At 46.5% G+C, this 18,172-nt stretch overlaps 1 long non-coding RNA gene across 4 annotated transcripts in view; it reads right to left on the bottom strand.

The window, feature by feature from the left end:
• LOC128352955 (uncharacterized) overlaps positions 1-6,333 on the bottom strand; it is a 62,679-nt gene extending 56,346 nt beyond the window's left edge. For all 4 annotated transcript variants that reach the window (XR_008320732.1, XR_008320734.1, XR_008320731.1 and 1 more), the window contains exons 1-2: positions 6,203-6,333; positions 5,499-5,630 (exon numbers count right to left, since the gene is read on the bottom strand). This is a non-coding gene — a long non-coding RNA (uncharacterized LOC128352955). The remainder of the gene's footprint in view (positions 1-5,498; positions 5,631-6,202) is intronic.
• Between the last annotated feature and the right edge of the window lie 11,839 nt (positions 6,334-18,172).

Below are 18,172 nucleotides of genomic sequence, written 5' to 3'. Positions count from 1 at the left end.
TAGGAGACATTTCTTGAAGTTTTCTAGGTGCCTTCTCTCTCCTGGTGGCTTTCTGTACACATGATATTTGCAGTGCCTCATGTTCAGAAAAGCAGCCCTGATTTGCAATCTTTTGTTGCCTCAGAAAGTTCTGCTCTCATGCCAGGCCCTGTCAGTTCCTGAACATGCTAGCTGGCAGGAAAATGAGGATTTTTAAGAATGCAAATGCAGCATGTTTTGCCTATTGTTGTCTCCCATCCCACCTGTAGGGGTGTGGACAGAGCCGTCTTGGCCTGTTTGGTTCAAATTCAAACCCAATTCAAACCACGGTGGGTAGGTTTGGTTTTGGTTTTGCTTGAAATCGCACACATATAACTCCTTGGTTTGGACACTCCTGTGATTTTAAATGAATTTCTGAAGATTTTTACATTTTTCCCATATGGAATAATGGTGAACTCAGAATTCACAGCAATTAAGCTCACACACTGTTCTTTTTCTGAATGGAGGAGCAATTCCTATTCATTGCATTGAAACAAGCTAAAATCTTTTTTTTAAAAATTAGGGGGGGGGGAATTAATCCCACCAGCATGGGGCTCCCTGGGGGAGTTGTGGCCATACCTGCCTTGCCCCCAAATCAACTTCGGTACCCAGGCAATCCCCACGGGGGCATATGGGCATCCTCAAATTCTCACTATTCCCTCTGAGAAAAATGCAAAAAATGTAAACATCTTCATAAATTCATTTAAAATCCCAGGAGTGTCCGATTGTTTTTGTTGGAAGTGAAGGACTCTGCACTGGCTCATGCCTCAGTGACAGAGGGGGACAGATTAGTGAGTCAGAGGGCTAGAGGAGTCAAGACATTGGTCATCCCTTCTCTACTGCTCTGACACTATCCCTTTGATATGTAGACTGATACTCTCAGGGACTTCTTTCTTTCCTGCCTTGCCTCTTCCTCTTTCCCTTTCTTCTCCCTTGCGACATCCACGCTCTCCTCTCTAAAGCACCATGTGTGCAGAGATGCAGACAGTATCTGTCTGCATCCAGCTAGATAGATAGATTAGAGATCCTATCTCTCCACTTTCCTATCTAGAATGGAGTTCTCCAATAAAGACTCCTTATGTTGATTTGAACAGGGGCGTAGCAAGCTTGGAGTGGGCCCAGAGACAAGATTTTAAAATCCCCCCCCATAGATAGATAGATAGATATCTCCTATGTGCCACAATAGAACATCATTCTAAATTCTTTTTTTAAAGGTTTTGTAAATTGTGGACGATGCAAGTCATTTAATGGTATTAAAGAAAGACATGCTGTTCTGGAAGCTCCAGGTCTTAACACTCACATCAATTTCAGAGGATGAATACAACTGAAGGAAGCCCGGGCAGGTGCGCGGCTGGGGTAGTCAGTCATGTGACTTGCCTCGGGGGGGGGCAAGGCAGTGGGCCCCCAGACAACTGTCTCCCCTTGCCCTATTATAGTTACGCTCCTGGATTTGAAACTATGAACTGGCTCTAAGTTTCTTTTACTCTCAGCATACACGCATACCTAGGCAGACTCCACTGTGTTGTGCCTCAGTACTCTCTGCTGTAATAGAAGGGTATCTCTTACCAGAGAGAATTCCCAACAGTTTTGAGGTTTGGTGATGATGAGTGCTGCTGGCCAGGGGGGTGTTCAGCATCACAGGTTACACCAGTGAGTGGGTGTGTCCAGTTGTCATGTCACAGTATTAACAGGTAGGTTGCAGCATAGAGCCCCTGGTGGCGCAGTGGTAAAACTGCCGCCCTGTAACCAGAAGGTTACAAGTTCGATCCTGACCAGGGGCTCAAGGTTGACTCAGCCTTCCATCCTTCCGAGGTCGGTAAAATGAGTACCCAGAATGTTGGGGGCAATATGCTAAATCATTGTAAACCGCTTAGAGAGCTCCGGCTATAAAGCGGTATATAAATGTAAGTGCTATTGCTATTGCTAACATGGGATGGCTGAAGATGGAAGGGGGGATGGAAGGGATGAGCAGAAGCTGTTGCCGGGCAGGTGAATGACACCATGGGTCAACCATGGGCCAATCACTCGCCCAGCTCAGCATTCACTTGGGGCAGCCCAGCAGGGGGAGTTTCACCTGGAGGAAAACCAACTGCTCGACCAAGCCAGGGTCCAACTGGGGCCAAGTGGGTGTTCCTACATTGCCAGCACGTAAAAACACCCATTCGTTCTGGATGCTGGTTGGCAGGCAGGAGAAGAGGCGTGCAGCAACCATCACCAGGTCCGGTCAGACTTGGCATTGGGTTGCCCAGAACTGCATGCGGTCCATCTCTGGGTCTTCCTCCACAGGCTCCTCCAGGTACTACACAATGCATTGGGCAGCACTGGTGGGCCTGGTAGGCCGAGCCTCCCGCAAACTGGGCAAGGCACCAAGGCACACTTGCTTAAACCACTGGGCTGATGTGGTAGAATGAACTGCCTGTTGCATTGGTGCCACTGGGAGATGGAGGGCTGCCAGCACTACTGCTGCTGGGTGTGGGTCATGCACGCTCAGGGGCGCACCATCACCACCCTCCTGTTCTCTGGTGTGACAATCCTCCTCCTTTCTAACTCTGTGGACCAGGAGGTCCCTCCACCTGGGCAAGTCATCTGCGCAAACAACATTGTCCTTGATGGTTGGATCGCAGAGACAAGACAAGATGTACTTCCTCTCTGTCACCCAACACACAAACCAGCCTGTCGACAACCCTGTTCCTCAGCCTTCCAGCCAGCACACACCCCTCTGGCATAGTCAGCAAGTTTGGAGTTCACCCTTCAGCTTTTCCAAGAGAATAGCCACGGGTAGGGCCTGACTCAGAGGAGTGGTGTCACCACACAAGCTCTTCGTGGCAAACAGGAAGGGCTCGAGTGCTGACACCACCTCAGACATGAGCTTCCACTCCAAGTTGGATAGGCCACACATGCCCAAGGCCTTGTTCCTCACCAGGTTGTTGAGGGCCACCTCCTGCTCCCGCAGGCTCTGGAACAAGAGGAAGGCGAAGTTCCACCACGTATCTACATCTCTAGGAAGGCCATGGTCACGCTGCCGTGGGTGGACAGGAGTGGACTTCTCACTCCGGTGGAAGTGAGCTGCAATCTTGCTGGCCTTGTCCACAAATGCAGACATGGCAGCACCAGCACCCTGAAGCGTATGGCCCTGTTCCTTGGACCTTCACCTCCTTGAGGCAAAGGGCATTCCTGACAGCCAGGTGGAGCATGTGTGCCATGCAGCGGATGTTCACAAACTCCAACACTGACTCTACCACTGCATTGATGTTGGAGCCATTGTCTGTCACAATGAAGCCCTGGGTGAGGTGTGGAAGCCGACCTATCCACTCCTCAATTTGGCAGCCAAGTACGGCTGCCACCTCCTCCTTGGCATGCTTGATATTCAAGGTCTCCATGTGTAAGATGGCCCACCTGTGCCGAAATGTGAAACCAGAGGTCCCCTCTCTTTCTATGCCCCACCAGTGAGCAGTTGGGGCCAGGAAACCAGCTTGCATTCCACTCACACTGTTCCACAGATCAGTGGTGAAATGCACGCTGGTGCCAGCCAGCATTCCATGCAGTGTAGCTGGCATGAGCTCCCTGCATCTTGCATATAGGGAGGGGACCACGGTCTGTCTGAACATGCTCTTTGAGGGGATTGTGTAGTCGGGTGTGATCATGATCTGGATAATCTGGTGGAAGCCGGGGTTCTCAACCACCTGAAAATGTTGGTCTTCAGTGGCCATCATCTCCCCTATGAGGCAGGTGAGGAGAAGTGAGTCCACATGACTGGGACGCTTCCTGCTTGACTGTGCCCACTGCTTGACTGGCAGCATGCCCTGCTTCAGGTAAGCCTTCACGCAGCCCTTGTCAGCACTAGTAGCAGGCACATTCAGAACACTAGCGCTGTCAGCAGAGTCAAGGAGATCTGGGCGATGCCATCGCATGTGTCACCACATGGAGGTCATCCTCAGATGCTTAGCATCCTTTTCCCAACTGATCTGTGTCCTGCAGTGAACACAGTGAGCAGCGGTTGGGTCATCTTGAGGGATTTCAAAATGACAGCAAACAACGTGCTATGGTTGTCCTCGGACACCCTGGACACCTTTTTGGGCCTCTTTGGTGATGGCAGCGCTAAGGGGGCTGCTGGTGCTCACCCACCACTGTCACCCACCCCCTTCTGCCCTGTGCATCAGAAGAAGTGCCCAGCTTCGGCTGAGGGGGTGCCTCCACCTTGGCAACAGACCCTTCCTCCTTGGAGCCAGACTCAGAGGACCCAGAACTGAACTGCCACGAGCTGGGCATCATTGAGGGTCCCCCACTGAGTGGCAAGAGGAGCATGGAGGCCCACAAAATCTGGCTGCACTGGCAGCCATCAAGTCCCCATCTTCCACCCCCACCATGGAAGCAGCTTCCCTGGCAGGAGAGCCCCCTGCACTGCCAGGTCCACATAGGGTGGCAACACTGGTGGTGCACCTGTCAATGGACCCACCGGCTCAGTGGCAAGCAAGCTCCTCCAGATAGGAGAGCCTTCATAGGAACATAGGAAACTGCCATATACTGAGTCAGACCATTGGTCTATCTAGCTCAGTATTGTCTTCACAGACAGGCAGCGGCTTCTCCAAGGTTGCAGGCAGGAATCTCTCTCAGCCCTATCTTGGAAAAGCCAGGGAGGGAACTTGGAACCTTCTGCTCTTCCCAGAGCAGCTTCATCCCCTGAGGGGAATATCTTGCAGTGCTCACACATCAAGTCTTCCATTCATATGCAACCAGGGCAGACCCTGCTTAGCTATGGGGGCAAGTCACACTTGCTACCACAAGACCAGCTCTCCTCTCCTCATGCTGCCACCTCACCTGGGGCAAAGAACTCGCCAATGGGGACCTGTGGGACCCTATGCTGGCGTCATCCCTGCCCCCACCCCGTTCTCTCACACCAGCTTGGGGATCCCTCCTGCCTTTGCCTGCCACCCTGCTGCACGCTTTGCTTGCCACACAGCACTCAGACATGACCCCTGTCAGTATGGGCTTTTAAAAAAATTCAGATTTTAAAAAAAATGAGGGGGGACAAAAAAACCCTAAATTTAAATCTAAATTTAACCACGCACCTACCCACTCACAACAACAGCACAATACAAATACAAGGGGGGGGGGAGACTTATGTTCTTATCAATGGCTACTAGTCGGAGGGCCACCTCCAGCCTCAAAGGTAGGATGGCTCTGAGTACCAGTTGCAGGGGAGTAACAGCAGGAGGGAGGGCATGCCCTCAACTCCTGTCTGTCGGCTTCCAGTGGCATCTGGTGGGCCACTGTGCAAACCAGGATACTCGACTAGATGGGCCTTGGGCCTGATCCAGCAGGGCTGTTCTTATGTTCTTAACTAAGGGGGATCCACAAAAACAAGAAACTACCTGCAAAGAAAAGCACAGAAAAAAATACCTCCCACAACCCAAACAAGAAAGGAGGCCCTATTTAACGAAAACTAAGGACAATGGGGGCACCAAAAAGAAACCACTTACCCCTTGTTGTCCTGAAGAATCTTTTGCCACACACACACTGGTCAGGGGAAAAAACCTTACCTGACCAGTAGTGGGTTGGGAGCAGGCGGGCACAGCAGGGCGGGGGGGCGGGCAGAATGAGCAACCTTCCACCTACCCAAACAAACAAACAAATTAAAAGAAACACTGAATAAAATAAAATAAAATAAAAAGCTGGTGTAAACAATGTGCTGGAATAGGCGAGGGGGGGAAAGGAAGGGAGGGAAAGAGCACAGAGCGGAGGCAGCCCCTGCACTGGAGTCTGGCGCAGGCTGTCTGCTAAGCACAGCAGGAAGAGGGTTAAAAAAAGAAAAGCACCTGCTCCAGAGAAAACAAGGAACCCCTCCCCCCCAAAAAAAAACCCCAAAATGAAATGAATCACCTGAAGCTGCTGAGCTGAGGATTCTTCAACTCAGCCCAGAATTAAAAGCAGTAGCCAGTCAGTAATAACAGCAAAAAGGAAGAGGGGTGGTAGGGCACCGATGAACCAGGGAAATGGGCCAGAGAGGCCTCTCAGGCCAAAGGGCATGTCGCCCCCCAGCCCCCTGGCAATAGGCACAGAGCAGGAGAGACAGTCACTTACTCAGAAAACAAATCTAACAACTGCAGCAGCGCACACACAAACACACACAGCCTTTGAAAATTACTTTGGAGAAGTGGGGGGAGGGGGGAGGGGGAGACCTCACCATCACCAGCACAGAGGCAGGCAAGCAGGCAGGCACAAGAAGTCTGAAGCCAAACTCTCTCACCACCAGCAGCAAGCAGCAGCAAGAGTGATTTTTTGCAAGGCCAGGGCTTGCCTTTAAATAGAACTTGAACCTCCCTCCTTTTGGAGTCCCCGACTTTGCCCTCCCCCGGGCCAATAGGGTGCCAGTTTTCAAAGTCTGGCAGCACTGGAAAGCCTATCAGAGAGCCAGAGACATCTGGCCAATCAGGGAAGCAGGAGCTCAGCAAATGAAATCAAACAAGACAAGTGACACAAAATGGAGTATGGGACCTAAAATGGAGGCTCGAGCCTTCGAGCCTCTTTGAACTGGTTGAAACTGAACCAGGCTTGATTGGTTCGAACTCGGACAAGCATTGCCAATGCAATGCCCTGTGTGGTCCAAGTTCAAACCTTCGAACCAAACCGGTTCAAAATCGGACGTATTTGCATATCCCTAGCCACCTGTACTTGAAAATATCTAAAGGGAATGCAGTGTTACTGAAAAAGGGCAATTGGCAAGCTGAAACACTTATAAGTTAATTACTTATTCATTAGCCATGCAAGGCCTTTCCCAGATGGCGGGCTTTACTGTGGGATTAAGAGGGGTGAAGTACTGCAAGTTACAGGGCATATTGGATATTTCCAATTTGCCCAAAAAACCAATGCAAAAAGTGGAATTTTTTACCCTAGACATAAATTGGGCTAAGCTCCAATGTGTAATGAAAAACCCAAATTGTGTGTGGAGTGTTCCCCAATAGCTCGCAAGGACTTTGTAAATCTGGATGGTATGTGAATGAACATCCACCCTTCCCGTGGTAAAGGAGAGTAAAATCACCATCTGGGAATGGCCCAGGCAATCAGTTTCAGAGAAAAAGGAGGATATATAGATTCATTTTACCTACTTTCCTAAAAGTGCTTGATTTGATTTCACATTGGTCATACTTTCTTTTCTACCATCAACTTGGTTGCTGTCTTCTTAATTTGCCGTTTGCATTAAAACATGGAGAAGATATAAATACCAGTGACAGTTCTTCTTCTCTGCTAAGTATTTTTCAAGGTCCATTTCTGCAGTGAATGTTGCATGTGAAATTCAGTCCAGGTGCTCAATGCGCAGAAAAGAAGCATTTGTTTCTTCTAAGTTGCTCATTATTGGATTTGGGGGCAGGATCTCTAGGCAAGACAAGTAAGAGGACAATGAGTCTCAGCCAGTTTGGTTGTGCAGCACAAGTAAGCATATGGAATGCAATGACATTTTTCTTCAGTTTGTGAGTACAAGTGACATGCTTTACATTTTTGTGAGTATTATACCTCTATAGTGGATTTACAGACTGGAATTTGTAACTAAGGCTATTCACACGATGGGAGAAAATCGGGCTAGCGGAGGCTAGCCCGATTTTCTCCCATTGTGAGAATCACCGGGCTCCGCTGCGAGCCCGATGGTTCTTCAGCGGGTAACCCACTAAACTACCCCTGCCCTAAAACCAGGTTTGTGGAGCAAGTGTTCTGCAAACCCATTTTTTAAAATCGTGTGTTGCCATGGCACGGCTCTGCACCATGGCAACTCATGAGTAGATCCCCGACTGGGAGGCTTAAATGCAGCCTCCTGGCTCAGGGGTCTCTCCAGCATGCCCTGCGCACTTGTGCAGGGTATGTTGGAGCTTCCGGGGTCCGCATGGCCCCCGATCCTCCCAGCCCCCGCCGGCTCCATAGGAGCCGGCAGTCGTGTGGGCAGCCACTTCAGCCGCCCGGAGCAGACTGCCTGCTCATGTGCAGGGAGAGCGGGCAAAGTGACCCTAACTCGCTCTCCTCGCTAACCCTCCCCAGGCAGCTCCCACTGATTGTGGGAACCGCCTCACTGTTTCATAGATAACTGTGGTTGTTTGCTCACCCTAGAGAGTCAGATTGTGGGGAATGAGGAGATTTAATACCGGAAGATTCATACTGGAGACTCGATAAAAAAGGTCTCAATATCTCTCAGTATTGAGTTACTCTCTCAGTAAAAGTGTTTGTACATAGCAAAAGGAATGCTAAAATGGTTCCCTGTCCCAAAAGAGCTCCCAAGCTAAAAAGGAACAGAGCACCAATTGGAGAGATGTTATGCTGGGATGAACAGGGACAGTTGTTCTCCCTCTGTTCAATATGAGAACCACCACTTTAAAAGCTGCCTCTTTGCCCAGTTAGCAGGGGCTGTCAGGTGTCAGGGAAGATTTCAAAGAATGCTCTAAATACAGTGGGTATTGGAAAGAATCACCCCCTTTGATAGACCTTAAAATCTGGTTCCCTTACATCCTGAAATGAAAACACAAAGAAAATTCTGGACTGCTATCTTCAAATCTCCCCACAGATTTTCTATGGGATTTAGGTCTGGGCTCTGACTGGGCCACATAAGGACGTTCACTTTTTTCTCCTTCAGCCACTGTGTGGTCAATTTTGCTGTGTGCTTCGGATCGTTGTCATGTTGAAAGGTGAATCTTCTGCCCATCCTCAACTGTCTGGCAGAGGATAGCAGGTTTTCTTCCAGAATCTGACGGTATTTTGCCCCATCCATTTTTCCTTCTACCCTAACGAGAGCCCCAGTCCCTGAGGCAGAGAAACACCCCCACAACAGGATGCTGCCACCTCCATGCTTCACTGTAGGTATGGTGTGTTGTGGAAAAAATGTGGCTTGTTCAGGAGGGTCGCAAGGAGAAAGCCACTTCTCAAGAAAGGCCACATTAAAGCTCATTTGAGCTTTGCCAGAAGGCACCTTGAAGATTCTGATGCCAAATGGAAAAAGGTCTTATGGTCAGATGAGACCAAGATTGAAATATTTGGCCTCAACACCAAACAGTACACCTGGCGTAAATCCAACGCAGCTCACCATCCACAACACACCATACCTACAGTGAAGCATGGAGGTGGCAGCATCCTGTTGTGGGGGTGTTTCTCTGCCTCAGGGACTGGGGCTCTCGTTAGGGTAGAAGGAAAAATGGATGGGCCAAAATACCATCAGATTCTGGAAGAAAACCTGCTACCCTCTGCCAGACAGTTGAGGATGGGCAGAAAATTCACCTTTCAACATGACAACGATCCGAAGCACACAGCAAAATTGACCACACAGTGGCTGAAGGAGAAAAAAGTGAACATCCTCATGTGGCCCAGTCAGAGCCCATACCTAAATCCCATGGAAAATCTGTGGAGAGATTTGAAGATAGCAGTCTACCAACACCTACCATCCAATGTGACCGAACTTGAACAGTTCTGTATGGAGGAGTGGGCAAATATTGCTCCGTCTAGATGTGCAAGGTTGATAGAGAAGTATCCCAACAGACTCAAGGCTGTTATTAAAGCAAAAGGTGGTTCAACAAAATATTGACATGGGGGGGGGGGTTGATCCTTTTTCAATCTCAGTAATTCTTGTTTTTTGTTTCTGACACTTTTTCTGGACTGTAATTGTGATGTTTTTCAGTTGGATGTTATAGGTTGCATTGGATAAGTACAGCTGGTGAAGGGAATTTTCTTTGTGTTTTCATTTCAAGATGTAAGGGAACCAGAATTTAAGGTCTATCAAAGGGGGTGATTCTTTCCAATACCCACTGTATATAAACTGAATTGCTATATAGATGCTGATGATGTAGATCAATGGTCAAAACCATGTTTAGCTGGTGTACATAGTGATTTAAGTCTGATAATTTTGGAATAGCAAGCTTCAGAAGATTTTGAAAGCACATTAAAATTGGTGTTTTGCTATTCTGATTCCCATTAGGAACTGTACATGTGTAAATTAATTAGTGATGTAGAATGATTTGTCGGTGATCCTAATTTTGAACTTTGGAGCACATGTCTTTTGAGTTCAATTACTATTTTTGTTGTTGTTGAGGACTGATTCACTCTATGGCACCATTCACACAACCTACCAAGCAGGCAGGTGGGGGGAAGGCTTCTCAAACCTTGCCTTCCCCTCAGATGATGATCAGTGTTTTCCTAGTGGGAGTGCAAAGCGTGCTCCCACACAGTCCCTCCTACTCCATGCATCGCGGAGCAGCGTGGATCACTCTGAGGCCGGGACTTGTTTTCCTGGCCTCCGAGACTCCCCCAGCGTATTGCATGCTGAGCGCAGTGCACTGGGGGATTCCCCCAGGGGACAGGTGCTCTAAGCACTCATCTCTGCATCAGCACAAGCTGCACACACTGACACATGATCCCAGAGCCATGGTTAAGGGCGCATTTGCACTCTTAACCTTGGCTTTGAGCCTGGCTGTGGTACTGGGTTTAGCACAGCAGCACCATCAGGATCTGCAAGGATCCAGCGGTTCTCACAGGCAGCCAAGCTCATGAGAACAGCTTCAGTCACTCAGCACACATCCAGTCACTCTTCCATTTCCTTGTACATGGCGAACAGTGTTCATACATAGCTGTTCCCTGCATCAGACAACAAGATGAAGTGGTCAGTCTCAGGTGGCAAATTTTGGGATACCGTTAAAGGGCAACTTACATGCACACACACACTTGCTCTCTTCTTTTTTCATCATAATAAAAATATCATAGATAGATAGATAGATAGATGAGATGAGATGTGTGTGTGTGTTTTATTATTTAGAAAAAGGAAGAAAACAACAGTGTTGTTTAGGTGAAATCTCTCCATATCACAGTTCTGATTCCAATAACTAACTCAGAGTCCAAAACATCTGTTGATATTATTTGTCTGTTTCTTTGATGAAGCAGGCCTGTTAGTTTATCAGTTTTTGCCATCTCTGATGGACTGACACAATGCACAGTGTCTCAGCAAGGCTGTGAACTGCACTGGGCTGCTGTGTCCGTATAAGGCAGCCCTAACTCTGATGAGGATGAATGCTTGTGCCAGCAGCCCTGCCACAATTACTCACATTGCAACAAATGGGAGTAACTGCTGCAGTGCTGCTTCTGCAGCTGCTCAACCTCTACAGCGCTGGGACTGCTTTATGCACCCACAGAAGTCCCAACACAGTTCACAGCATCACTGAGATACTGTGCATCTTGCCAGTCAACATTTTAAATAACCATGTGTGTGAAGATGCCTTGGAGGTCAGAGCCCTGGTGTGGCCAATATCACCAAACAAATTTCCCCTTCATGGCTGGCATCTAAGATAGATCTCTGAGAGTGCCATACCCACATTTTTTTCAGGGAGTGAGCAGGGGGATTTACAGACCCCACTCTCTCCACTGCCACCACAGCAGTCACCAGTAGAGCCGTTGCTACTGGAACAGCCACTGTAGCCAGTGGTGCAGGGGTAAGGGGGTCTGGTGACTCACAGGAGGAGTTTAGAGGGACAGAAGTGTGGGGGGGAAATAGAACTCAGTGGGAAAATGCCCCACTGCTTGCATTATCCAATGCTACTCATAATTGCTTTGGCAAGCCAGGGAAAGTTCACCCAGCAGCCTCTTCTTCCTTCACAAACCTGTTCCTCTAAAACCTGTTCCTCTGGGAGTGCCTGCAGAGGCTCTTACTTCCAGAAACTGACATATCCCTGTCATCTCTGACTTGGCCCATTTTTACATAATATTATATTATATTGACTTTAATTAATCATCATCGTCATCCACAATGGGCACAAACTATAATTTTGCATATTACAACTCATAGATCTAAGGTTCACTAAAAACTCAGGCTTGTGTTCTGGGCAAACAGTTCACCTAACCCCATTCAACACTGTAGAATCCAAGGGAAAGAGTTGTGGTTTCCCCGAAAGTAAGGCCTACCCCAAAAGTAAGACCTAGCAGTAATTTCTGATGTACCGCTAATTGCCCTAGTGCATTTTTTGGGGCTAAAATTAATATAAGACACTGTCTTATTTTTGAGGAAACACAGTATGCAAGGACAAGGCAGTGGGGTGAAATCAGGAATATTAATAGTTTAATGAAATAGATAGTATGTAAAGAGAGGCAAGTGCAGACTGCTTTTCTGTGCTCTTGCTGCTGGCTGTTTGTTAGCCCCACCTCTACTCCCGGACTGGAATACAAGTCACTAAAGCACCATTCAAAAGCTGGCCTGGATCAAGGAATAAATTAACCACAAACACCACAACACATTGCGGCCAGAAGCAGAATGGTCTTGTGAACTGGCCCAGAGGCAGAATGGAAACCACCTGAAAGCCACTTGAATTTGCTTCAGGATTCTGGATTGGTAACGTTTCACTGCAAGCTTATAGTTACTGATGGGAGAAGACTCTAGCCACAATCCACCAGGAAATGGATCAGCGCTTAACCTCACTGAAATGCTTCCAGGTGGAGCAAAAGTACTGCTAAGTCCTGATTCCACCCCCATTCCTTTTGAACAAGGTTCACAGAACTTCCCAGTGGAGAGCCTTTTTTAAAGTTGTCAGAGACAGGGAGGCTCTTATTTCATCAGGGAGCACATTCCAGAGTCTCAGGGTGGAAATTAGGGATGTGCACGAATCCATTTTTTGGATTCGATTTATACCCAAATAGAATCACCCCCGATCTGTTTTGGGTCTGAATCTGGCCAGCTAGCACAGGGGTGATTTGTTTTGTCCACAAATCTCCCAAAACAGGTAGATTTGGGTACAAATCGTAACCAAATCAGTTCGCACAGACAGCAGGCACAGGCAGTGATTCTTTCAGCAGCAGGAAGTGGGTGAAAAAAATTATCTTCTCTTTTCCGCAATCAGGAAAGCAGGAACAAAAAGCAGAGAATCCACTACAGGCGGCAGACAAAGCAAAGCAATGCTCCTCTCTCTCTCTCTCTCTCTCTCTCTCTCTCTCTCTCTCTCTCTCTCTCTCTCTCTCTCTTCCCACGAGGCAGAAAGGGAGAATTGTGGCTGGCTTAGCTGGCTCCTTAAGTACATTTAAAAATTCCTCCTTCGAACTTTTCCCACCCTTGTCCCTAACCCTTCCTCTAACCAATGCAGGGTCAGTCACCCCTGGCAACACAAGATTTGAATGGAAACGAGCCAATCTGGAACCAGGGGGGAATCACCAGCCAATCATTGCACACTATAAGTCTCCAATCTGAAGCTGGGGGTGGTGGGGTTTTCCAATATATTTCCTGACACAAAATGGAGACAGCAAGAGAGATCACCACAAAATGGAGGTCTGAATCTACAAACTTTTCAGGTCTGAAATCTAGGCGTTTTGGACTCTAATCTGGCCAGCTAGCACAGGGGCGATTTCTTTTGTCCACAAATCGCCCCAAACAAGTAGATTTGGGTACAAATCATTTTGTACCTGAATCGATTCGCACATCTCTAGTGGCAACAGAAAAGGCCTGTCTCTGTGTAGCCACCAGATGAGCTGGAGGCAACTGCAGACAAAGCTCTCCAGATGATCTCAATGGGACTCATAGTGAAAAAGACATTCTCTTAAATACCCTGGGTCTAAGGCTGTTTAGGGCTTTATAACAAGGATTCTCAACGTTGGGTGTTCAGATGTTATTGGACATCAACCCCCACAATCCCCAATAAAAGGCCACTGGGGCTGGGGACCATGGGAGCTGAAGTCCAATAACATCTGGGGATGCACTGTTCAGAATCCCTGCTTTATAAGTTATAACCAACATATTGTATTTTGCCAAGAAACTGATTGGTAGCCGGTGTAGTTCTTTTAATATAAGAGCTCTTTCAATATAAGAGCTCTAATATAAGGGCTCTTCAAGATGACCAAGAGACAAACCTGGCAGGGACATATCTAGGGTAGGGCAGCCAGGGCAAGTGCCCCGGGCGCCACTTGAAGGGGGCGCCATTTTTTTTAAATTAAAAAATTAGAAAAAATGGCTGCTGAAAACAAAATGGCCACCCCACATGCTCAAATGGCCTCTGTGAGGCCCTAGGCCATTCCAGGCCTCGGAGAGGCCATTTGAACATGCATGGTGGCCATTTTGTGTTCAGCGGCCATTTTTATAAAAACAAAATTTATTTTTAGAATGGCCACTGCACATGCTCAAATGGTCCCTGTGAGGCCCTAGAGGCTAGCAGGGGGAATAGGAACCGTTGAAGACCCCCCCCCCAGCCTTTAGGAAGCCCCCCGAAGGGGCTACGAGTAATTTTTTTAAATATATATATATATAATATAAGTCACTGTAAACATATTTAGTTTGGCACTGTGTACAGAGAATCAGGGCTTGTGAATACTGAGCTGAAGCTTATGAGCTATGAATGTATTCATTTGCTCTTACTTTGCTTCTTGTGATAAGTGAGTTAAATGTGATGTCTTAATAATATGGCTATTAATGGTGAGTTTGAATCAGTGTGAAATCCTTAGTATTAAGGCCCACTGGGAGTTTCTTGCTCTCTTTCTCTCATTTTAACTGTCTTTCTGAAAGACTAGAATCTATTCCAAGCAGTGATACAGTTTACTTTGCATAGCCTTTAATTATTTTCAGAGTATCTGGGAAAAGCCAAATTCTCCATTTATTTTTAAAACTTATGTAATAGTGATGCTACAAATGCATAGTAGAGAATTAGACAGGCACTTCTGTTTAGTTTTCCAAGTACACCTCTACATAGTATTGGGGTATTTCATGAGCCCCAGCATACCCAAATTTGTAGTTTCCCAGCATTTTTTGGTCTGTCTACGTCCACTGCTAAATAGTTTTTGAAATATTAAAAGATTAACGAGCTTGACTTGTATTTTTCAGCTGATATTATGGTAAAGTTATCTGAAAGATGGGTGTCAGATGTTTGGACAGGGGGTGCAATTTCAGTGTTTGCCCTAGGTGCTATTTGCCCTAGATACGCCTCTGCAACCTGGCTGCCATGTTCTTTACTAACTGCATTTTTGGGACTACATACAAAGGCAGCCCTACATTGAGCACATTGCAGTAGTCAGGTCTGGAGGTTACCAGCATGTGTACCACTGTTCTGAAATCATTTATCTCAAGAAACGGATGTAGCTGTCTTTTCAGCCAAAGCTGATAGAAAGCACTTCTGGCCACTGCCTCAACCTGAGACAACAGGGAATGGTTTGGATTCAGAAGCTCTCCCAGACTGCATATCTGTTCCTTCTGTGGAAGTGTGACCCCTATCCAGAACCGGCAGATCAAAATGGTCTACCGAGTATCTCCAATAAGAACCTCCGTCATATTTGGATTCCGTTTCTGTTTGTTATCCCTCATCCAGCCCATCACTCCAGGCAGGCATATATAAGGAAGGTATGCCTTCTCCTGATGATGTTGTCATGGAGAAAGTTTCACAGCAAACTTAGTCACTGATGGGAGAAGATCTTCGCCACAATCCACCAGGAAATGAATCAGTGCTTAGCTCCCTTGAAATCCCTCATGCTACAGCAAATGCACTGCTATGTCCTGATACCACCCCCATTCATTTCCAACAGGGCTCACCCAAGAGAACTTCCCAGTGGATTGTGCCCTGTTCTGTGTATCAGAAGCTGATGAGCGAGGACTTTCAGAAAACAATGTTACTATTCTTGGTGATTCCTGCACTGCAGAAGTGGCTGTTCCAAGCTCGGTTCCAAAATGGTGTGATGGTTTTGACTGCTGTTATCTATTGCTATCAACCCTGCATTTAGCTGACATAATTACTTATTGTTACAATCAGTGGCCATTAGGTTATAACTAAATTACAGTCTCAGTCCTAGGGAAGTGCCTATTACAACCCTTTGAATACGCAAAGTTCATCGTTCATGATTAACACTGCTGCTGCTGCTGCCACTTCAGTAAAGGCAAAAGGAATTAGTGAGGACCTGTCACTTATTGTAAAGTGCTGCCAGATTATAGTATTAGGGATGATGTGTCAACTGTTAAAACTTAATAATTCATGCTCTGTCTCTTATTGCATGATGATTGAGGGGAACCGTGATTGGTTCTTTAGGATTCTGATGATGAGGTCAGTAACCGACATGGGTCAGGAGTCATTGACCAAAGCATTAGGGAGAAGTCTGCAAACAGAGAGGCCAATATTGCTGTGAGTCTGGGGAGGTGAATATGATATTAGGAATGGCCTTTTGCATGCACTGAGGGCCAGGTCTTTTAAAAAAGGGGTTTAGAATTGTGTATGATAAAAACACCACAATTATACAAGGTCAAAAGTTTGCTTAATATACAAAGCAAATTTATAAAATCCATGCAGAAATTCTTGTCAACATTATTACTCTTAGATGTAGCATTGCTTTCTAATTAAAGTTATTGGACAGGATCTAGACTTGGTTAGTGTCATAACTCTTACCAGATCCAGGGGGTGGGGGGAGTTCCTCAAAAGACCATCTTTACATGAGATCATTTGACTGATAAATGCTAAATTTGGGGTCAATTCGTAGATCAGTATACAATAGCACCAAATTTGACCAAATCTGTACCAACTAAAATTTCAAGACAAAAGAAAGGATTCAGAGGGAATGTTCATGAAATTTCCTCTTGCTTACCTATTTTGAATGCTATTCATTCATTCTATTTGTATACCACCCCAAACCTCTGTATGTGAGTGGTTTCCAGCAACATAAAAGAAATTAAAACAGAAATTAAAACCTTAAAACAAATTAAAACCACAAGACTAGTTTAAAAGCCTGGGTGAATAAAGTAAGTATTTAGAGCCTTTTAAAAAGTTGTCAGAGATGGGGTACTTGTTATTTCAGCAGAGAGCACACTCCAGTGTCTCGGGGCAGCAACAGAGACCCTGTGTAGCCTCCAAACAAGCTAGTGGCAATTGCAGACGAACCTCTCCAGATGATTTCAATGGGCAATGGAGTTCATAGTAAAGAAGATGTTATCTTAAATACCCTGGATCTAAGCTGTTTAGGACAGGGGCCTATCTAAGGTAGGGCGGGCAGGGCACGTGCCCTGGGCGCCACTTGAAGGGGGGGCGCCATTTTTGAAAATTAAAAAATGGCCACCAAAAACAAAATGGCCACCCCACATGCTCAAATGGCCTCTGTGAGGCCCTAGGCCATGCCAGGACTTGCAGAGGCCATTTGAGCATGTGTGGTGGCCATCTTGTTTTCAGTGGCCGTTTTTAAAAAAAGGTTATTTTAAAAAATAGCCACCACACATGCTCATATGGTCCCTGTGAGGCCCTAGAGGCCAGTGGGGGGAGGGGGAACCTTTGCAGACCCCCTCACGGCTGTTAGGAAGCCCCCCAAAGGGGCTACAGGTTAAAAAAATTTAAAAAAATTAATATAATATAAGTCACTGTACACATATTCAGATTGGCACTATGTACAGAGAATCAGGGCTTGTGAATACTGAGCTGAAGCTTATGAGCTAGGATTGTATTCATTTGCTCTTATTTTGCTTCTTGTGATAAATGAGTTAAATGTGATGTCTTAATAATATGGCTATTAATGGTGAGTTTGTCTTTGAATCAGTGTGAAATCCTTAGTATTAAGGCCCACTGGGAGTTTCTTGCTCTCTTTCTCTCATTTTAACTGTCTTTCTGAAAGACTAGAATCTATTCCAGGCAGTGACACAGTTTACTCTGCATATCCTTTAATTATTTCCAGAGTATCTGGGAAAAGTCAAATTCTCCATTTATTTTTAAAACTTATGTAATAGTGATGCTACAATGCATAGTAGAGAATTAGACAGGCACTTCTGTTTAGTTTTCCAGGTTCACCTCCACATAGTATTTGGATATTTCATGAGCCCCAGCCTACTGAAATTTGTAGTTTTCCAGCATTTCTGGTCTGGCTACATCCACTGCTAAATAGTTTTTGAAAGATTAAAAGATTAACGAGCTTGACTTCTATTTTTCAGCTGATATTATGGTAAAGTTATCTGAAAGATGGGTGTCAGATGTTTGGACAGGGGGCGCAATTTCAGTGCTTGCCCTAGGCACTATTTTCCCTTGATACGCCTCTGGTTTAGGGATAACCAACATCTTTTATTTTGCCCAGAAACTGGTTGGTAGCCAGTGTAGTTCTTTTAATATAAGAGTAATATGGGCTCTTCAGGATGACCCAGAGACCAACCTGGCTGCCACATTCTGTACTAACTGCATTTTTGGGACTACGTACAAAAAGCAGC

This window comes from Hemicordylus capensis, chromosome 4 (genome assembly GCF_027244095.1).
Source record: "Hemicordylus capensis ecotype Gifberg chromosome 4, rHemCap1.1.pri, whole genome shotgun sequence".
Classification (NCBI taxonomy): Eukaryota; Metazoa; Chordata; class Lepidosauria; order Squamata; family Cordylidae; genus Hemicordylus; species Hemicordylus capensis.
This window is presented reverse-complemented; position numbering and strand designations above follow the sequence as displayed.